The sequence below is a fragment of the Triticum urartu genome, chromosome 7A (assembly GCF_056163025.1).
Source record: "Triticum urartu cultivar PI428250 chromosome 7A, HENAU_Tu73, whole genome shotgun sequence".
Classification (NCBI taxonomy): domain Eukaryota; kingdom Viridiplantae; phylum Streptophyta; class Magnoliopsida; order Poales; family Poaceae; genus Triticum; species Triticum urartu.
The window spans coordinates 142,165,850-142,179,947 of record NC_141879.1 but is presented as its reverse complement, the minus strand read 5'-3'; the positions used below and the strand labels follow the sequence as shown (position 1 = coordinate 142,179,947).

The 14,098-nt window shown below is 48.5% G+C and overlaps 1 pseudogene; it reads right to left on the bottom strand.

Moving 5' to 3' along the window:
• Positions 1 to 4,730: 4,730 nt before the first annotated feature.
• Positions 4,731 to 6,788, bottom strand: LOC125520626 (L-type lectin-domain containing receptor kinase SIT2 pseudogene; annotated as a pseudogene).
• Between the last annotated feature and the right edge of the window lie 7,310 nt (positions 6,789 to 14,098).

Here is a 14,098-nt window from a genome sequence, read left to right as displayed (position 1 = left end):
CTCCTATTCCTACCAGTTATAAGCGAGCTCTTCTTGATCCTCTCTGGCTTTCCGCTATGCGCGATGAATTTGAAGCTCTTCAGCAAAATAATACATGGACTCTTGTTCCCAAACCTCCTGGTGTTAACATTGTTTCTGGCAAATGGGTTTTTCGTCATAAATTTCATTCCGATGGCACTCTCGCTTGTTACAAAGCTCGTTAGGTGTGTCGTGGTTTCTCCCAGCAGTCTGGTATTGACTTTGATGAGACTTTTTCTCCCGTTGTTAAACCAAGCACTATTCGTGTTGTTCTTAGTCTTGCTGTTTCCTCTTCTTGGCCTATTCATCAAATTGATGTTAAAAATGCTTTTCTTCATGGCAATCTCAATGAAACTGTTTATTGTCAGCAACCCTCTGGTTTTGAGAATCCCTCCTCTCCAAATTTTGTTTGTCTCCTCAACAAATCTCTTTATGGCCTTAAACAAGCTCCTCGTGCATGGTTTCAACGCTTTGCTACTTTTATTCAAACCATAGGCTTTATTCCCTCCAAATCTGATTCTTCTCTTTTTGTTTATCAGTCTCCTACTCACATTGCCTACCTCTTGCTCTATGTTGATGATATCATTCTCACGGCTAGTTCTGATTCTCTTCTTCAACATATCATCTCTTCTCTCAATCGTGAGTTTTCCATGACTGATCTTAGTCCTCTTCATCATTTTCTAGGTATTAATGTTTCTCGCACAAAGTCTTCACTCTTTCTTTCTCAACGATCATACATTTTGGGACTTGCTTTCTCATTCAAGTATGTCTGATTGTCAACCCTCTCGTACTCCAGTCGACATTGGTGCTAAACTGTCGGCTGATGGTGATCCTCTTTCTGATCCCACTTTATATCGTAGCATCACTGGCGCTCTTCAATATGCCACTCTTACTCGTCCTGACATCTCCTATTTCGTTCAGCAAGCCTGTCTCTTTATGCATGACCCTCGTGCTCCTCATCTGGCTCATGTCAGACGCATTCTCCGCTATTTAAAAGGCACTCTTGATCACGGTCTCCTTTTTAATTCTTCTTCACCTACAACCTTGACAGTTTATTCTGATGCAGACTGGGCAGGTTGTCCAGATACTCGACGATCTACATCCGGATTTTGCGTTTATTTGGGTGATAATCTTGTTTCTTGGTGTTCTAAAAGGCAGGTAACAGTTTCCAGGTCTTCTGCTGAGGCTGAGTATAGGGCGGTTGCTCACGCTGTGGCCGAGGCGGTGTGGCTACGGCAGCTTCTCGTTGAACTTCATCGTGCGCTTCCCCGTGCTACCATTGTTTACTGTGATAACATCTCTGCAGTCTACATGGCTTCCAATCCAGTTCAACATCGTCGCACAAAGCACATTGAGATTGACATTCACTTTGTTCATGAAAAGGTGGCTCTTGGCGAGGTTCGCGTTCTTCATGTTCCCACAAGTGCCCAATTTGCTGACATTTTTACCAAAGGACTCCCGACTGCATCGTTCACCGACATACGCTCCAGTCTCAACATTGTTACACCTGACGTTGAGACTGCGGGGGGATATTAGAGTATAAGACTATTCGTATTGTAATCTATCTCTATTAGTCTAGTCTTGAAGCCCAAGCTTTGTAATCTATATAAACAGCCCTTGAGGCCCCAAATCAATACAACAATTATTCTCCAATATTTCAAATTATCAAAGATCAAGAAGCCTTATTCGGCTGTAGAAAGCATGAACATGCGAAGAAAACGCACTTGAATAAAATAAAACCTGTTGCTCTATATATAAAGCTGGACGAAGCCTTCTTCGACAATAAAATAAAATCATAGAGCAATATCTTGTTATCTTTGGCAGACTGGCAAGAAAATCATAATTGGGGCATCTCCGAAACACATTTAAATCCCCAAATAATAACTCGCTGTCTACATCCAGGAAACACATTTAAGTCCCCAAAAATAGGGGGGGGGGCAGTACACTGCTCCGTTCCGAAATATTGGGACAAAATGACACACTGAAAAACAAAACTGTCTAATGTGCAAACTTTGGGCAGGGAGGATTTTTGTTTGCAATCCTCGTCGGTCGTCGCCGCCGGCAACCATCTGGTCACGTTGCCTCTTGCCACACCCTTCTCTAGGAGTTCGTCAGCATAAGAACCTCTGTGGGAGGCCGCGTTGTTGCGGCCCCCTCTCCCAGTACCGACATGCGCCTCCAGCGGCCTCCTGGAATGGACACATCAGCTGGCCTCTAATATGTCGTCGTCGTCCAACCACTTTGTACACGGTGCCGGTAACCAAACTTGACCATGAGCTAGTTCATAATGACACCACCCTCACCATTGGCGGGTAAAACGGGACGACCGCCATGGACTTGAGGGAAGGAGACCATGATGCTGATATGGTTTGTTTCTCAGTAATACACGTTGTTGATTTACTTAGTTCTTAATCCGGTATGTGGTGATTAATTTAGTCGCATTGTTTGTCTTTCATACATCATAAAACATACACATATGTTTTTATGTTCAAATCAAGTATTTTATACTTTTTTGCAACATACTCCATGGCGCAAATTCCCATCTTGGTACTCCAATGTCTAAGGGTTAATTGGATCCATGCCACCACAACTTTCACGAGTTGGCAAAATGCCATTACAAGTTTGCACACTGGAAAAATGCTATTACAATTCTTTCATCCTCCTTTCATGAGTTGGCAAAATATCATGAATTGTAATGGCATTTTCCAACTCGTGAAAGTTGTAGTGGCATATATCTAATTAGGGAGTGCTTAGAACTCGTTTAGATGAGATATAATTTGATCTCATTCACCTCCTTTTTTAGAGGAGTCTCATCCACCTCTGTGTGTTGTTTGTGTAGCCCGTTTTCGTTCGCCGGCCCAACAACGTGCTTTGGAGATAAATGCCTGTTGTCCCTTTTGCTGGCCAGTAACCCACTTTGAAGACACGGTAAAAAATAAACAAATTTCTAGGAGCAAGGATCGAACCTGCAACCTCACAAAAATGGATAGCTAGTCCTGGCCAAAAATGACATTTGCCCATTATTAGTATTACACGCTATTAATAGAACTGTGTAACGTGTTGAAGTTGTTCATTTTTAATAAATAAAACATTTTTAGCATTTTTTGGTGTTCTGTGTACTTGGTATGCACACAAAAAATGACTACTAATACCCTTTGCCATTTCATTTTTGTGTGAAAAAAGTGTGACCTTTTTGAAATTTGCAGTTGCGACCCTTCTTGCAAAAATTACAATTGTGATCTTCCTTGATAACTTGCAGTTGCGATCCCTCTACTCTTATAAAATTGCAGTTGCACTCAGGTTACAACCCTTATAATTGCACGTTTAGTGGTGGCGTGCAATTGGCCCAGAAAACTCATGTCTCGACCCTAGTTGTGGTCACTTTGTTCCTATGCAGTTGCAGTCAATTTACAATGCTTGCAGTTGCGTGTCTACTGGTGGACATGCAACTGGCCCCAACAACTCACCTCCCGACCCTAGTTGTAGTCGCCTTGGCCCCAATGTTGTTGCAATCGGGTTACAACACTTGCAGTTGCATGTCTAGTGGTGGACATACAACTGATCTCGACAACTCCACTCCTAACCCTAGTTGCAGTCGCTTTGGGCCCATGCAGTTGCAGATGGGTTACAACACTTGCAGTTGCATGTCTAGTTGTGAATATGCAACTGACCTCGATAACTCCCCTTCTGACTCTAATTGAAGTCGCATTGGACCCATGCGGTTGCAATCGGGTTACAATGCTTGTAGTTGTATGCCTCGTGGTGGACATGCAACTGGCCACAACAACAACTCCCACGATCCCATATACCATCGTCGCTTTGTGCCCGTGCAATTACAGTCGGGTTACAAAGCTTGCAGTTGCATGTCTAGTGGTGGACATGCAACTGGCTTAGGTCCTGTTCCCATCATGTTTTTTTAATCTCAAGTTCATTATTGTGTTGGCATGGCGATTTTTTGAAAATATTAATAATAGGCAAAAGAAAACTAAACAATCAATTTTGCATTTTCCCAATCAACAAAAAAATGACTCTGCACACTTATGTCCCTCATACAAAACAGTAGAAATAAAACAAACAAAGAAGAGAAACAACCACATTGCAAGACGAACAGAACAGAACAGAACAACAACAATTAAAAATTGTTGTTAATGACCAAAATATAGTAGTTGAGAAACTGCCATATTCTCTTTGTTTTTTTAGGGGAAGCCATACTCTCTTCGTAGGTTTTTTTTCCAGCAAACACATAGCTAGTATTTATTGATCAAGAACAATGTTTACATGGATAATTGTTGGGTCATAAGGTAATCCCAACCACAGATGTTTTCCATGAGGAAGAAGAGAACCATATCTAGCTATGTTATGAGCTTCAAAATTTGAAGCTCGAGGTTCAAATACAAAATTGCAAAAGGTAAAAACACTCCTTCTCTACAATCTCTTTGATAATACCACCATAGTTCCCTCCAAACTGCTGATGAATACAACCATACTCTCTTCGTAGGTGGGAAAAAACACGACCAGAGAAAAAGGCCCATATGTCCATAACCCAGCAACAGAAAGCCCATAACTCTGACAACAACGTGGTGGACAAGAAAAAAAAAGCAGTTGTTGCACGAATCTCTGCGTGCCCGATAATCAAACGGTTCAGCAGGTGAATGAGACCATAGATGAGTTTCAGCAAAACCGATCTAATTAACCCTAATATATTCCCTAGCTCACCGACCGCCATGCAGGGAGCCGAACGACATGGTGCCACAGGAGGAGGGCAAGGTCATGGCGGAGAGCACGGGCCCAAGGAACACGGAGGAGTCGGGATCCGAGAACACGAGCGCCGAGTCCTCCGGCAGCACCTTCTCGCCGTTGAGAAACTGGCAGACCTGCCTCATGCTGGGCCTGGCCTCAGGCCGTCCCAGGCTACACACCATGCCCAGCCACAGCACCAGCTTCGCCTCCGCGGCGTCGTAGCACCCGTCCAGCCTCGGGTCCACGGCCCGCAGCAGGTCGCCGTCTAGCCCGCAGTCCCGGACCCAGCGCACCAAGATCACGTCCGCCGCCTCGCCCCGCTCGACGGGCCGGCGGCCGCACGCGACCTCGAGGAGCAGCGCGCCGAAGGAGAAGACGTCGGTGGCCGTGGTGGCGCGGCTGGTGACGGTGAGCTCGGGGGCCATGTACCCCAGGGTGCCGGCCACGCGCGTCGTGCCCGGGGCCGCGCCGTGCTCGTAGAGGCGCGCCAGGCCGAAGTCGCCCAGCCGCGCGCCCATGTCGGCGCCGAGCAGCACGTTGTTGGCCTTCACGTCGCGGTGCACCACCACGTGCTCCCACTCCTCGTGCAGGTACAGCAGGCCGCGCGCCACGCCCCGGATGACGCCGAACCGCTGAGCCCACGTGAGCACCTCGCCCCGCCCCGCCCCGCCGAACAGGTGCGCGTCGAGGCTGCCGTTGGGCATGAACTCGTAGACGAGGAGCAGGTCCTGGTCGTGCTTGCACCACCCGCGCAGCTCCACCAGGTTGCGGTGGCGCATCCGCCCCAGGCTCGAGACCTCCGCGACGAACTCCCTCATCCCTTGCTTGGTGCCGCTGGAAATCCGCTTGATGGCCACCTCGTCGCCGGGCCCGGACCCGGACCCGGACCGACGACGTCCGAGCACGCCTTTGTACACGTGGCCGAATCCACCCGAGCCAAGAAACCCGCTCTCCTTGAACCCCCTGGCCGCCTTGTAGAGCTCTATGTATGGAATCCTCTGGGGGTGTTCTACTTCTAGCTCCCAGTCCTCCAGTTTGTCGGCGAGCGCCGCTCTACGCCGGAGCCAGAGCACAGTAACCATCGCTGCGGCAACCAAGGTGATCGTTCCCGCACAAGCCACCGCGGCGAATTTGATGATGAGGACCTTGGGAGCCGGCGTTCTCTGCCTGGGGACCTTTGGCAGCCGCCGGAGATCGATGGGCTGGGCGAGCCCATTGGTCCGGAAACTCCATGCCAGGATGTAGTGCGAGCTCGCGAGCTTCCCCGTCGCCGAGGAGAAGCCGACGTACATGTTCTCCTTGAAGACCGATCGGAGATCAAGCTTTGTTGATATGAGCGGCCGCTGCGGCCGGCCAGTCACGGACACTGGGGCGACGGTCACGTTGAGCAGACTGCTACCGCTGTCGTAGTCTATCCACGCCTGGATCTGCTGTGCGCTCTCCAGCTTCATGGGCACCTTCATGTCCTCCCCGTCGGCGCCGGTGGTGTAGTACGCGGCCTGCTCCGACACATTAGACACGAGGCTGTTGACGTCGACGCCGACGTGGTTGCCATTGGTCTCATTCATCCCCAGGTCCGTGACCGTGTCGAACTCGACGGCAAACACATGGTTGGAGACCTTTCCATTGGTGTTCGGCCCGAGGACGCCGAGGTAGATCTCGGGCGACGCGCCGGGGAGCGCCCTGGACGGGGCCACCACGAAGGCGAGGCCGTGGCCGCCGCCGGTGCCGACGGTCACGATGTCGAAGACGAAGGCGGTGCTGAATGAGGAGACAGCGAGACCGCCACCGCTCTGGCTGTCATCGAGCGTGCCCAGGGCCACGGGGGAGCCGTAAAAGGCGTGGCCGACGAGGCGCTCGCTGTCGTTGGTGAGCTGGAGCGCGCCGCCGCGCAGCACCGACGCCGACCCGTCCAGGCTCAGGTTGGGCGCGCGCTGGAAGCCCTGGTAGATGAAGTTGACGTCGGAGCGACAACAGCCGGCGATGAGGAGCAGGACGGAGAGACACAGAGCAGCAGCGGATGCCGCCATTCTCACTTTCTCGCTGGAACTTCTGGTGTGCTGTGTAGGTCTGAGAATGATTTCTTGTCTGTTAAGCAGCATATCCGTTGGGCTTCACCGTTGATTGGTTGGTCGCCATCGTTTTTTTAACTGATAAAAGCACTAGCCGCCATTGGCGAGCTAGTTAATAGCAGACGTGCAGTTTTTGCCCCTGAGCTTACATGCTTCCTCGTAAACAATAAAGTCGAAAAAAATCATAAATATTTTTTCAAAAATTCTGATTTTTTTTAAAAAAATCTGAATTTTTTGTTGATAAGCATTGATGAATGTTTTCATTGCACGCAAAAAATTTGTCACGAAATGACATTCATGGAAATGTGGGCAAAAAGAAAACAAAATCAATCCTTCTAAAACATTATTGTCGGAAGCATTTTGGAGCATCGATTTTGTTTTTTGCCCCACATTTTCACTAATGTCATTTCATCACAATTTTTTGCATGCAGTGAAAACATTTATCAATGTTTATCACCAAAAAAAATCTGTTTTTTATTTTATTGTTCATGAGGAAGATGTGAGCTCGAGATTAAAATCGTGATTAAAAGAGCACTTTCTGTTGCTTATGCGCAATGTTTGATAGGCAGACCACAGCATCACTTCCCTGTGCCTGTGCGTGTGCCATTCCAAGTCGGAAACGCCAAGTCAGTCAATGACTTAACACGAGTGAGTGAAAATGAAGAGCACAAAAAATGGAACTGGGCAAAAGATTCCAACGGCGGCTAGTAGCAATCAGCAGCAGATTCCGCCCAGGTCGTCGTCAGTCAGATTAATTAGTAAAGTCTCCCGCAAAAAAAAAGTAAAGCATAGAACTTGGCTGCAAGACAACTGACAACGGTTAGAACAGCAGATTCCAGTCAGGAATTGGCGGACTCGCAAGTTGCGACCTAGCTGCGCCCTCCTGCCCCCAAACGAAAGAAACGTCCACTGTACATTGCTGGGCGCAGAAATCTCCATTGATGCTGCCAAGGTCCTAGAATACGTTACTGTCTACGCGTTTTGGTCAAGGGTGATTGATTATCTGCTCGACACAGGCTGCTGTTCCCACCACACCAACAATTTTTTTTTTTGAAATTCACCACCCTCTCTCTAATTATTCAAAGTAGGCAGGGTTCTCTGCCGAAATAGTGTGCAGAATACAATCCAGAGGTTGTTGCAACCAAACTTTACACAGATTATTCAACACCCCTTCTTTAGCTAGTCCATGCGCAACACCATTTGCCGTCCTTCTATCCCACGTCACCTTCCACCTGTCGCGCGTCTCCAGCATTGCTTTTCACCTCTTTAATTAGAGGCCCCAACGTCGACACGTCCGGTTCTTTCCTCTGCAATTTGCTTACAATTTCAAGGCGGTCCATCTTTATGTGTAAACCCATTGCATTTACCTCATCTGCCCAGTTGAACCGCTTTCCTGCATGCTTGAAGCTCAATATGTGTTGGTTCATGGCTCATTGGGAAGAAGTGACAGGCCCCTCCTAGGAAGGCTCCTTCGTGGTTTCTGAAAACCACTCCGGCCCATCCCTTCCATCTACGTTTACCTTCACCCACCCTTCATCCGATGGCTTCCACCTCTCAACTGGTACAGGTTTGGGCATCTTGCTCGTTCTTCCATGAACCGCCTGCCACTTCTCCATCAACCTTTCGACTGTCGCAATAGTGTTCGACGCCTCCTCAATCCTTTTTCCATCCCGAGCATTGTTCCGAGCCAACCACAAAGCATAGAGGCCTTGGACCATGGCCGCACCCGCGTCGTCTGAAGCCTCAGACCAGGCCATGAGCCACTTTGAAAGAGCACCCAGGGAGCTCATGACTCCGGCGGGATCACCACCGGTACTCCTAATTCCGAGTGCAAAACTTTCCAGAATTTTAATGAGTGATGGCAGCCCTAAAACCTATGAAACTTGGTCTCCTCGCGCCAACATGCAACACAAAATATTCTGGGTTTGATCTTCCTCCTGTGGAGTTCCAAACCGACCGCGATCCCATTGTGAACAAGCCGCCACATGTGGGTCTTGACCCTACCCGGTGCCACTGTATCCCAAAGGTTGAGCCACGCCTTATGATTCTGTACCAAAGATGTAACGCCCCGAGACCGATGTGCCAGGTGTCTTCCAATTATTCGCTGTGGTTGCCTTGTCATTGCTTGCGTGTCATGCATCTCATATCATGTCATCATGTGCATTTCATTTGCATACATGTTCATCTCATGCATCCGAGCTTTTTCTCCGTTGTCCGTTTTGCAATCCGACGCTCCTATGTCACCCGGTGTCCCTTTCTACCTCTTTTCGTGTGCGGGTGTTAAACATTTTCGGATTGGACCGAGACTTGTCATGCGGCCTTGGTTTACTACCGGTAGACCGCCTGTCAAGTTTCGTTCCATTTGGACTTCGTTTGATACTTCAACGGTTAACCGAGGGACCGAAAAAGCCTCGTGTGTGTTGCAATCCAACACCCTTCCAAAGTGGCCCAAAACCCACCTAAACATGTTCCATCATCTAGAGCGTTCGATCACGATTGCGTGGCCGCAAACCGCACCTCATTTGGACTCTCCTAGCTCCCTTTACCTATATATATGTGTTCCCCTCCCGAAATTCACGGACGAAAACCTTAAAATCCCTCCTCACCGCCGCCGGACATGTCCGCGCCCGCCGAACGCATCCAGCCGCCACCTCACTCCGGCGAATCACGTCGCGGCACGTCATCACCGCCGCCTCCCACCTCCAATCACGCCTCGCCACCTCATCCTGCCGGCTCCTCTCTCTCACCTCCGCCGCCGCGGCCCTGCGGGCCCAGGCACGGCCCGCCCGGCCTGGATCTCGCCACCCGCACCGCCCGGGTGCCTGAGATGCCGCGCCGCCCGTCAGACGCCGCCTCCGTCACCGGAGCATCGCCGGACTCCGCCGTCTCCGCCGCTCGTCGCCCGCCGCCCCGGTTTCCGCGTCACCGGATCTCCGTCGCCGCGCCGCTGCTCCTCCGCCGCCGCGCCTTGCTCCGCCGCCACCGCGCAACGCCGCCGTCGCCGAGATGCTCCGCCTCGCCCGCTCCTTCGCCTCGCCGCCGCGGCACGAGCTCGCAGCCGGATCTCCTCCGTCGCCGGCGTCCTAGCTCGCCGGCGCCGCCTCCTCGCCGGATCGGGTCGGGGTGGATGAGATCCACCCGTCCCCCGATCCAAACACACCGTCTCGCGAACCCGGATCTCCTCGTCCCGCTCCATCTCATCCCGCGTTGACTTTTCGGAGGTCATTTTTCTGCCAAGTCCCAGTAATTTTTAGGCATCTTCATCATGTCATAACTCATCAACTGTTGCTCCGATTCGTGCGTGTAGCATATCAAAATGTTCATCTCGACGAGTACATCATTTCATATCATTGCATCATTTTCATTTGAGCTTATCTTGATGCCTGAAATGTCGTTGGAAGAGGGCTATGTGATGATTATGTCAGATCGGTTTCAGCAAATGCACTTTTGTCATTTTTGCCATGATTAATATGTGCATGCTATGATCCTGAGCTCTACATGTGTTTTGTAGAATGCCATGCCATGTTTACAGGGGTGTATGCCATGTATTTTTATGATCTTTATGGTTACTAGCACAAGCATGCAAAGTAGCTTACTCAATGATGCTGATTTCAGGGACTTAGAATTTCACTAAGTCCTTACCCTGTCCTTATTTTTATGTCATATGTTCATGTTGATTCCTAGTGATCCGTGCATCTTTTGGGCATGATCAGTAAGGATGTTTTGTTTATATTGTGGTGCTCTATCCATCCATGTATTTGTTTGCATTTATGGAGCACCCTAGCTTGAGTCAATCGAGCTCTAATTTTCCTATAATATGTTCCTGGCAGATTGTTAACATGTTTAGCATTTTTGCCGAGCTTATGGTTGTTGATCCGTGCATGCTATGTTGTTGTTCTTGCCATGTCTAGCTTCTATGCCATGTCTTCTTGATGGGTGTATGCTTAGTTTGTCATTCCATGCTTTGTAGTGAGTGCATCGAACTTGTAAACATGCCTACTTGTTAATCTGTTTGCATGCTCCAGTTTTTCACGAAGTCTGAATATGTTTATGTTTTTGCTATGTTCACATGCTTGCAATTGTATTTTCTGATCCCTTTTGGCTCATGGTCACTAAGAGACTTTTGTTATGTGATTTGAGTAGCTTCATGCCATGCCTTACTTTGCCATGATATCTTCCTGTAGCATGTAGTTATCATGCTCTAAACATTGCTTCCTGATGATGATAAATTCCAGACTTGCTGTTAATTTCACTAAGTCTGAAACCTGTTATCATTTGCACTTTTGCCATGCTTGTTTGAACCTGTTAATGAGTGAATTAGCCGTAGCTCAATGTTCATCTTTTGTCAAGCATCATGAGTGGATCCCTGCCATGTATTTTGTTGCCATGTTTGAGTGCTGTAGCATATTTATCTTGATGCATTTAGTTGGCTACTTGCTGTTTATCGCAGACCGGTGCCATATTTGTTTTGCTTGCCATTTCCAAACCGTGCATCCGATTCCGGTGATCTTTATATCGATTTCGACCGAAATCATCTCCTCTATCCAGTGGCACTCTTGGATTTCCAAGTTGAGGCCAGGTTCAATAATTCCTTTCCTAATCATGCATATGCACCGCATACCGCGTCCCGCATATCATGCCATGTTCATGTGTTGGTTGTTTACTATGTCGTGTGCGTCTTTCCGGTGTTGCTTCTTCGGGTTGGTTCCGATAACGTCGCGTTTGTGAGGATCCATTCGACTACGTTCGTTTGTCTTCTTCATGGACTCGTTCTTCTTCCTTGCGGGATTTCAGGCAAGATGACCATACCCTCGAAATTACTTCTATCTTTGCTTGCTAGTTGCTCGCTCTTTTGCTATGCTCATGCTGCGATACCTACCACTCGCTTATCATGCCTCCCATATTGTTAAGCCAAGCCTCTAACCACCTTGTCCTAGCAAACCATTTTTTGGCTATGTTACCGCTTTGCTCAGCCCCTCTTATAGCGTTGTTAGTTGCAGGTGAAGTTTGGAGCTTATTCCATGTTTGGAACATGGATATTTTGTTGGGATATCACAATATCTCTTATTTAATTAATGCATCTATATACTGGGTAAAGGGTGGAAGGCTCGGCCTTATGCCTGGTGTTTTGTTCCACTCTTGCCGCCCTAGTTTCCGTCATATCGGTGTTATGTTCCCGGATTTTGCGTTCCTTACACAGTTGGGTTATAATGGGAACCCCTTGACAGTTCGCCTTGAATAAAACTCCTCCAGCAAGGCCCAACATTGGTTTTACCATTCGCCACCTAGCCTCTTTTTCCCTTGGGTTAGGCCAGCCCAAGGGTCATCTTTATTTTAACCCCCGGGCCAGTGCTTGTCTAAGTGTTGGTCCAAACTAAGCGATGTCCGGAGCTACCAGGGGCAACTCTGGGCTAGCCCACCCAACGTCTTGCTCATCCGGTGTGCCCTGAGGACGAGATATGTGCAGCTCCTATCGGGATTTGTCGGCACATCTGGGTGGCTTTGCTGGACTTGTTTTACCATTGTCGAGGATGTCTTGTAACCGGGATGTCGAGCCTGGTCGGATTGTCTTGGGAGAAGGAATATCCTTCGTTGACCGTGAGAGCTTGTGATGGGCTAAGTTGGGACACCCCTGCAGGGATTTGAACTTTCGAAAGCCGTGCCCGCGGTTATGGGCAGATGGGAATTTGTTAATGTCCGGTTGTAGAAAACCTGAAGTTGACCTTAATTAAAATACATCAACCGCGTGTGTAACCATGATGGTCTCTTCTCGGCGGGGTCCGGGAAGTGAACACGGTGTTGGAGTTATGTTTGACGTAGATTGTTTTAGGATCACTTCTTGATCATAGTTGTTAGACCGTGCTTTTGCCTTCTCTTCTCGCTCTTATTTGTGTATGTTAGCCACCAAATATGCTAGTCACTTGCTGCAGCTCTACCTCATACCTTTTACCTTACCCATAAGCTTAAATAGTCTTGATCGCGAGGGTGTGAGATTGCTGAGTCCCCGTGACTCACAGATACTTCCAAAACCAGTTTGCAGGTGCCGATGAATTCGTGCAGGTGACGCAACCGAGCTCAAGGAGGAGCTCGATGAAGATCTCGTTCATTGTGTTGTTTCGTTTCAGTTGATCAATAGTGGAGCCCAGTTGGGACGATCGGGGATCTGTGTAGCATGTGGGGTAGTCTTCTTTAATTTTGGTTCCGTAGTCGGACCTTGATTGTATCTGGTTGATGTAATGCTTTATTCATGTATTGTGTGAAGTGGCGATTGTAAGCCAACTATGTATCTCTTTCCCTTATGTATTACATGGGTTGTGTGAAGATTACCTCACTTGCGACATTGCTTTCAATGCGGTTATGCCTCTAAGTCGTGCTTCGACACGTGGGAGATATAGCCGCATCGAGGGCGTTACAAAAGATGAGAACTCCAGGCGGCCAGACTTTAGCCGTTTTTGTGCCACGCGAAGATGATATGCTGGCTTGACAGTGAAAACGCCGTTTTTTGTGTAATTCCATGCCAGAAAGTCCTCAACCAGCGACCCTCGCACGTGAATCTGCAAAATTTCATGAGCTTCATCTAGTGGGAACATGTCATGTACCTTCACTAGATCCCAGGACATACCATGTGAATTCATCAAGTCACAAATTCGGTCCCATGTATGTAAATGTGTCCCAGTGGCCTTAGACTACCCTTCCGAGGGATCCAATAGTCATGATGGATTCGGATTTGGGAGACATCCCCTATGCGCCAAATAAGCCCATCCAATAACAAGTTTCGACCATGCAATATGCTTCTGAACGTGAAGGACCCTCTCCTGGGACAGGTAGCATGAATAATGGACCCCTCGGCGATATACCTGGCCTTGAGAACCCTTGCACATAGCGATGAAGGGACTTGCAGGATCCGCCATGCTTGTTTTGCCAACAGAGCTTGGTTGAACGCCTCTGGATCTTGGAATCCAAGACCACCTTCATGTTTCCTCTTGTCCCACGCAATCCAGTGAACCTTTTTTTCACCATTATCTCACCCCACCAGAAGTTTGAGGAAATAGAAGACAAGTTCCAGCACATTTTCTTTGTGAGTTGAAAACAACTCATAGTGAAGGTCGGAGTAGATTGGAGTCCCAACTTAATAAGTACCTCTCTCGCAGTCTTGGATAGTCCTTGTCCCTTCCATCCTGCTACCTTTCCCCTAGCACTTTCACGCACATACTTGAAAGTTCCATCTTTGGATTTCCCCACAATCATGGGTAAACCCAAGTACCCCT